Raw genomic sequence first — 9,131 nt, 5'->3', positions numbered from 1 at the left:
ATATTTCTAGATTGCTAATATACAAGGTACTGAAATAATTTGATAATATTGTTCTTGCAAAGACAATGGTTAAAAAAAAAGAAAGAAAGAAAGAAAGAAAATGCACCAGCAATACATCAACATCCTGAACTGGGTGGAAGCACCAGGAATACAACCATGTCCTGAAATGGATACCTTAACTGTGGCAGTGATGGTAAAGTCTCAGGGAAGAGATGCTCTGTGTCTTAGAGAACAGTATAAAATGTTTCATGTTACAAAGCTCATTTCAGTGGCTTCTTTTGCTGCTCAAATCTGAAAACTCTACCTTATCCCTGGGCTTAGCTTCATGACTGAATTCACTTGCCTTGTGCTTGTGAAACACCTTTTGAAAACTGGTGTTCTCATTCGTGATGAGTGCTCTCAGGGTGTTATTGAGAAGTTAAGCAGATTTTAACTCCAAGCATTATGAATTTAAATTACAGGCCTCAAGCAAAGCTTGAAGTTGTGTTACCTGGCTAGAGAGTTTGTGGGCTCAGCTCCAAAACCACCCTGTGCATGCTAGGGGCACTTCCATTTCTCACGCTCATCCTTACGCTATGACTGATAGATTCTGGCATCATTAAAGCCACCCATTGTTAAAGTTAATATACATACAATCTACAACCTCCTACTTAATCAACACAGTATAGTTTCTTTTATCCTGTGTATTCTTGTCCCAGCCCACTCATTCAACTTACAGAAAGAACCTAAGATTTAAGTTCAGAATTTAGTGCTTGGCTAGGGTCAATGGGGAGAGAATATTTGCCTTGTAGTTCTTTGGTTTTTTTTATCTAAAAATATATAAATAAATAATATAAAAATAAAATATAAATATATGTACATATTTAACCAATCAGGAAACTGGCAAAAATGAACTGCATATTATGCCCCTGCACATCCAACATGATATTCCTCCACCTTCCTGAATGTACATATTAACCCTTTTCTCAATATACTGGCATTTTGGTGTAGATGTTAAGGAAAAATGATCATGTTATAGCTGAGGATAACGTGCTACTTTAGACTCAGTGATTAAAGAAGCTACAATTTGCTAAAGTAACAAAAAGAAAAAAAACTCATTTTTTTCTAATGCTTTCTAGAGTCATGGAAGAATCTTCTGACTTCTAAAACATGAGGAAACCCTGATTTTTCTTTTTAATTAAGCCCCCCTTTAGTATGCGTAGAGCCAGACTGCAGTTTCTAAAGCACGTGTAATACTGCTCTAATGAAACACTTTTCATTGGTTAACATCTTATTTTCCCTCGTTCCTTGACAGCCAACCTTCTAGTCTTTAATTCTATGAACATGACTCTGTTCGATGCTTCATTTATGTGAAATAGAATGTTTTAATTTCATAAAATAGGTTACAAATTTAAAGGGGTCTTTCATTAGGTTTAGATTTGATGCTACATATTGCACAATTATCTTTTCTGGACATTGTGGATGTAAGGCAAGACCTCTGTCACTGGTCTCCAATTCTCTCCAAATTCCTTTTTTAATGGTGAATGATACTCTTTGGCTTGACATTTGATTTCCATTAATGTTACCAGGGAGGGTGTGGTATGGTTGATCAGTACACCCTGAAGGATTAGGTAGCGTTGAAAGGATGCCACTACTAATGATATGTCCCATCAAGGCTTACTCATCTTTTGATATCTCTCACATTCCTCTCTGGAAACTCTCCTATAGATACTTGCTAAGGTTTTCTCTTGTGTTTAATCAATTGAGACAGGCTGACAGTCAAGATCAGCCATCACTCAGGGGTTACATATGCTGCATTTTTTGATTTATTGGTTGCTATTATTTTGCTTGTATGTTTGTCTATAATGAACAGTATTGCAATGAACTTAGAAATGCCATTATCATTAGAGGCCTTGATTTAATTTCTAAAATCAATAACAAGTAGTGGAATTGCTTAGATCACATTACACCTCATATTTTTGAGGATACACTTTTGAGGATCCTGAAGATCATATACTTCAGGATAACTAACTGTAATTATTTAAATGTTGTGAAAATGATCTCTCATTTTAAAACCTGATATGAATCCATTCTAAGCAGGCTCATTCACTGTTCATCCTCTGAGAAAGAATTATTATATTAGAAAGACAGAGTCATGGATTACAAATTCTGATTTGCCCAATTAGTGTCATTAATTACCTAAACCGTAAGATTACTTTTGTGTGAACACTGAAATTTTTCTGAAATGTATTCCAAAATGTTTCATTCCAGTGTGGGACAAACACTCCCCCCTGTCAGTTTTAATATGTAACCAATCACCAAACACATTCAAATGATTCAGTTTTAGAGACTGAATTAGATGCAGTAGGAAGTAAAATAAAATTTGAGTATGTGTTTGATTGCACATATATATACACATATATATATGTATATATATGTGTGTGTGTGTGTATATATGTATATATGTATATATATGTGTGTGTGTGTGTGTGTGTGTGTGTGTGTGTATTACCATGGTCATGATCCTGTGATGTTCAGTATTCCGTAAAACCCAGCTACAGGCAACTTTTTCTACATATTCTGTGTCAGTTCCCTCAGGATGACACACAAAACCTGAGCTCGTACAGTCTTTGTATCTTGTAGTTATATTATAATAATAGGACCCATGAAGTCATTTAAAATATACAACTATAAAACATGGATTTCTAAATCATATTAATATTGTCTTAAATTTTCAAGGTAGGATTTAGCTGACCTCCAGTTCATTATATATTCCAGAACAGCTTATAACCTTCAATCTTCCTGCCTCAGCCACCTAAATGCTACGATATCAGGCCTACCATACTTCTTTTAGCTTCAGATAGTCTCTAAGATGGTGAACTTACACTAAACCATTTATGAACACCTTCATGTTTTACCTAAGAAACATTGGCAGAGAGCCGTTAAAAGAAAGTCCCATGAAGAGTTTTAAAAACTTTAGTAAGTTTGTATTATGCATATGTTTGGAAATTACTTTCATTTTACCATAAGGCATACAATTTTTTCCTCATGTTGATGATATAAAGTTTTCCCGTTTAATTTCTTGTGATCATGAGCAAACAAACTTAAATGATACAATCGAATCGCTTACCATGATGGCTCATAAAAAAAAAAAAATGATGCTAGTGGAAATCCAATTGTCACAGAAGTGACAACCTTTAACATACTTGACAGTTTGAAAAGATGAGATCTATATCTATTAAGAGCTGGCTGTGTGACTCTGAAGAACATAGTCTGTGTTTCTCTACTAACTCTTCTGTGGATTATTCTGACAACTATCCCAATCCAACAAGACTATCCTGTGCATTCAATGAGACATTTTTCAATATGCCGAAAACAGTGTTAACTGCATTTTATTCATATATTTTGACTAGTATGGTTTCCAGTAAATGAGATTTTTATCATTTGTTTAATGAAACAATAAAATGATGTTTTATTTTAACGCTGTTCCTCACTACTTTGTCTTAGTATTCATACCTTTATTTGTATATTTTGTTAGGAAATCAAGTTCAACTTCAGATGACAATGAGAGAAATTAAAGAGTCATAGCTTTCTCCTTATTACTGTTGAAAGGATGAAAATAATTAAATTGGAACTTTATAATGTCATTAGGCAATGTAAGAAAACTCAACATAAATGACAAGATGAGTTCCATTTGTACAATCCATGTCATTTCCAGTGTAATAATGACTTTTCAGCAAAGGTGTTAAACTGATGAAAATCAGCATCTCAAAACAAATGTCCTTCTTACATAGCTTCTCTGAGGCTGTGGATTGTAATTAGGGAGCTTGCATGGGACTATCTAGGCCCTCTATCTTTGTGTGAAAGTTATGTAGATAGTTCTACTTGTGAGACCCAGAGTGGAAGAAGCAGGACCCGTCACAAACATTTTAGCTGGCTTCCAGTAACCTACTCCCTACGCTGGGTTACTTATTCCAGTCTCTTTACAAGAGGAGGAGCTTAATCCTATCTCAGTGTGATATGACATCTATGGGAGGGCTGCCCCTTTCTGAACAGAAACAGAGAAGTGCATTGACTTGCTGGGAAAGGGAATAAGAGGAGGGGAAAGAGAGGAAACTGGTTGAGATGTAAAATAAATGAATAAATTTAGTTAACAATACAAAACAAAATTTAATATCTTTTTCATAAAAATGGTCTATTTTTTATATTCTAAGATCTTCCTTATTTACTTGGAAAATATAGTTTAGTGGAAATATAATCTATTGAGATTTGTATAGTCAGATATTGTTATACTGGGCATCAGCAGACATAGTAATCTAATTTTACATTTCTGAATTTCATTATTTTATTGGCTGTGGTTAAAAAGCCTGTCTATTGTTTGATTTAACAGCATAATAAAATGTGTGAGGTTCTTGGTTGTGTAAGATTCTGGAAAGAATCTTTCTTCTGTTTTCTAAGGAAGTGCCTTATCATACAGTGAGAATCATTACTAACCTGTATTCATTCTTCATCTTAAGAACACTTACTACAGAACTTCGTGATGGCTAACAATGTATGAAGACAGGTAAAAAGAGAAAAATAACAAAGAAGAACAACAGCCAAAATCCAAAACAAAATACAACAAACAAAACCCAGATGGTTCTGGTCTGAAAAATCATGTTTACAGAAGGAGACCGCCCTGTAATGTTACTGAGAACACATTCTGTTTCCTTTCTGAATCTTTAATCCCAGTATTCTTCCGAATTGGGTTTATTTATTATTCCCAAACGATTTTCTCTATTCCTTTTCTTCCACCTTGAAAATGTGCCTTTGAGAATTCAAACTCTAGTTTGATACAGCTCTTGGGGCATTCTTCTGGGTTATATTGAATTTAATCACAGGGTCACATGAACCAAGTAGCTATGCTGTTTCTAATCTACTAACTACACATTTTCTCCAAGATTGGATGGGACCTATCCCATTAGGGTTTCTGACACAGAAGGTCACTAATTCTTTATTTCATCCATAATTTTATATTTTATTGTCCTCCACCTCTCAAAAGTTTCACAGGTTTTGTGGAGAAAATGAAATCTCCTATCGCCAAAATAGATTGCTATTTTCGTGTCTTCTTTTAGTTATCATGGGGTTTATTACTCGTTTCCTTTCAATTTCTAATAGGTACCTTGCCTTTCCTCTTTTATCTCTAGCCTTTAGATATACTATTACAATATAATGTGTATTTATTTCTACTCTGTCATATTTTAAAAATATCAAATGTTTTTAAATTGAATCAGATTTTCCTAAAAGGTATATGATTACAAAGAATTGTTTTTGCCACTTTTGTGTCTTTTAACTATTTACAAATAATAGAAAACCTCATTTGTGGCTAAAAACTTGAATGTTTCCTGAAAATGTGAGGACAATTAATAAAATCACCAACAGAAGTAATATTAAAAATTATATATTGGGGTAATTAAAAATACTCAACACCTAAACTATACTTTATTTTAGATTGCCATATTTTTTAAATAATTAGCTTAAGTATATGAATGCATGTCTGTCTTGAGTTTATGTGCAGAACAGCTATGTGGGTACTGATGGAGACCAGGAGAGATTAGAACCCATGGACTTGGAATTACAGGAGGTTGTGAGTCATCTTGGGAGTGCTAAAAATTTAGAATCTAATCAAGGAAAGACCAATAAGCTCACTAACAGTGCAGCCATCACTGAGGCTACCGCCATTGATGATTTTAACTGAGGAAATAAACTTTATAGGAGCAGATAACAAGGTGAAGTCTCAAATTCAAACCAATGTTTTTCGTGAGCTTTTACAATTTTTAATATCAGTTGATGGTGTATGAAAGGCACAATGTAGTTCATAAGCTCATTCCTAATAAAATGCTGAGTTCACCAAAGATACAGGTGGAGAAAAAAAGTTGAAAAATGAAGTATGCATCTACAAAGTGAAAGATACAAAAGATAGGTGTAAATACAGATGTTTTAAAAACATTTTATTACCAAAAACTTTATTAAAAATATGAGCTTGCGGCGGTAGCACACGCCTACCCAGCACTCCGGAGGCAGAGGCAGAGGCAGGCGGATCTCTGAGTTCGAGGCAAGCCTGGTCTACAAGAGCTAGTTCCAGGACAGGCTCTAGAAACTACAGGGAAACCCTGTCTCGAAAAACCAAAAAACAAAAAAAAAAAAAAATATGAGCTTGATCACATATCTGAGATTTGTTTTCAAATGCATTTTTCATCAAAGGATTATGTTAGACTTAACAAATGAAAATGGTTTCATTAGTAGGATTTTTAAAATAATTAAATTTTCCAGACAATTATTTGTATGTTAAAATAATATAATCCCACAGTTTAATAAAAATTTAAATTTATTTTATGTATAAAATATTAGCATTTAAAATTGCATTAATTAAGTTCACTCATTCTAAAATGCAACCTTTCTTATATTAATCATTATAATAATAGCTAAAATGTTTGGACATGTTATCAAACTTGGCATTCTTCAAAATTTGCATATATATGAATATTATTTTTATGGAAATAAAAATCACCCGATCAAAGCATTTTTGGAATATAAAGAAACTCAATGTGAAAAGAACATTACATTTTACTTTAAATTTTCTGCAGAGAGTGTGTTTTTGAATCAAAGAATTTTTGAAAAAAATATCTTAAGTAGACAATTCTGCTGCAAATTGACAAGGTAGTCTAAGACAGTTGTAAAATTTATTAGAAAGCAGTTCACAGTTATGTACAGAATAGCACTAAATAATATTGGTTCTTCATCTTTGTTAGTGTCACCAAGTAAATTTCACAACAGCAGTGTAGTTTGTACAAAAAATATGCTTATTGTATATCTATTATCTATTATAAGAATGCTTCCTATTTTGTCACAAGTAAAATACAGATTTCAGTCTGAGGGATGCTTTGCTTTATAGAAACACTGGGTATACAATCCAGACAACCCAACTTAAAATACGCAGTACCCACAGGAAAGCCTTGCATAACTGTATCTTTCTGTAACCCAAGTGTTTGTGGCTGAGACTGTCAGTCAAATAGGGACCAACCAGTCTAAAGAAACAGCAAACTTCAGATTCAGCAAGAAAGTGTCTCAAAATATATGTTGAAGAGTGATAGAGGATGATATCAGATGTCCTTTCTTAACCTTCGTTGTGAGCTCTCGGGTGTACACATGGGATCACACTCCCAGAACCATGTTTTTATGCCAGCAACATGCACATAAATAAACCTCTTAAGTAAAGAAATACAACCCATACCTCTGTGACAGAATTTTACTAGTTTCACATATGAATATGTTAAAGAAAAAGGACCTAATATAATGCAAGAGCATTAAATCTATTGTAGACTTCTGCTATGTGATTTCTGTTTATGTAGACAACAAAATAGAAAAGTTTTGAAGTGATATTTCCTTGAGATGGTTCTTGCTTGACATCAGAGAATTCAAAGAAAGATTTGTTTGATAAGCAATGAGAGCAAATTTGGCCTTTAATCTTGTCTGTAAAAAATTGTGTGCTGACATCAATTCTAATAGATAAATAAGCTCAGAGAAGAAGCAATGGGTAGGACAGCTTAAGGTGATGAATATCCATTTTCTGAAGAATAAAACTTCACATTTTATCCTGAAGATTGTCATAATTTATCACTAAATTAAATAATGAGTGTCTGTCATGTAGGCTGATTCAGATATACAGAAAGATGAGGGCCATCTTAGAGGAAAAAATGTACAAGCAAAAAACATTTCAATGCATACACCAAGTAGTATGTTTCAATATCTTAGTATATAGTCCACAATCCATAGACATAAACAGAAACATGAACAAGGGAACAGATATTTATAACATTGTAAATAATGATGGACTGTGAATACAACTGTGTAGTTATTACACATATTTTTAAAGCCCACTGCAACATACAGGCTGTTACCTAAGCAGCATCTCACATAGCTGTATCTCTTGATTGTTTGAGGAAGCCACATCACACCAAAGCCAATTATATTTACAATTGAGTAGGTATTGTCTCTATTGAGAGCAGTATAATGCATTATATAAGTGAATATATATTCTTTTATTTTAGTTATTTTATGTAAACAATCTACCTGATTTTATCAATGAGACTGTAAACATTTTAAATATAAAATTTCAAAAGCTCATCAGGTCAGATATACAAGCTAGAGCTAATAAAGCCATGAGATTTCAATGCATAAGTCATTGTGGATTATTATGTAAACTTCAGGATTCTCATGCAAAAACATTCAATGGAATTAAGAAAAACAACAATGTCTAACACGATTCAGAGATTATCTTAAATTCCTATCTGTGGTCAAAATTTTACATTAAAAAATCACAATAATTTCAAAATAAACTATCAATTTCAGTCACTTTAGTGACCAGGATAATCAGAACAGAATTTTTTTAAAAAAAAAAAAAAAAACAGAGTAAAATAATACTAATTAGAAAGCATTTAGGCAGAAAGTTGCAGATTGTTATTTTTGTTGCTACTGTATTTGTTACTGATAGTTATTATTGTACTACATGCTTTAAACCAAAATTCACATCATTTATCCTTTCCATTATTGTTTGAATATAAAACAAAACAATTGCTCTTGATATTTTAAAATCTTTCCAAAATAATGTGAAAGGTTATAATGTTATTATGTTTTGTTTTACTCTTTGAGCAAGGTGCTCTGTTATGTGGTTGATTTACCAAGTATCATTCCGTTGAAAAATAGTGATTGCCATCTGGCAGTACTATCAACTGTGAGTAGCTTCTTGGCTGGTGTGAGACTTTGTGTCCACTTCCCTTTCTCCAAGCTGAGGTTTCGGTTGGTCTTAAGCTTGTGCAAATCATATGCATGACTAATTTGGACCTGATGAAACAAAATGCCTCATAGAGAAATGTAAGGTTATGTATTTTTATTTATTCAAATTATTTTTAGACTTTTATTATCTAACATGTATTTAATAATTGAAAAATCATCTCAGTTAACCCCATGAAATTCAATTTTTGAAATATAACCTTCTTTGTAGTTCTATAAAATTACATGCTTTTTATCAAAATTCGTAAGAAACAGTGACTCATACATTCACAAATAAGATTTTGTTTTCTAGGAAAAAATCTTATATAATTTGAAAAATA

This window comes from Arvicola amphibius, chromosome 11 (genome assembly GCF_903992535.2).
Source record: "Arvicola amphibius chromosome 11, mArvAmp1.2, whole genome shotgun sequence".
NCBI classification, from domain to species: Eukaryota; Metazoa; Chordata; class Mammalia; order Rodentia; family Cricetidae; genus Arvicola; species Arvicola amphibius.
Note: the sequence above shows the minus strand (reverse complement) of the source record.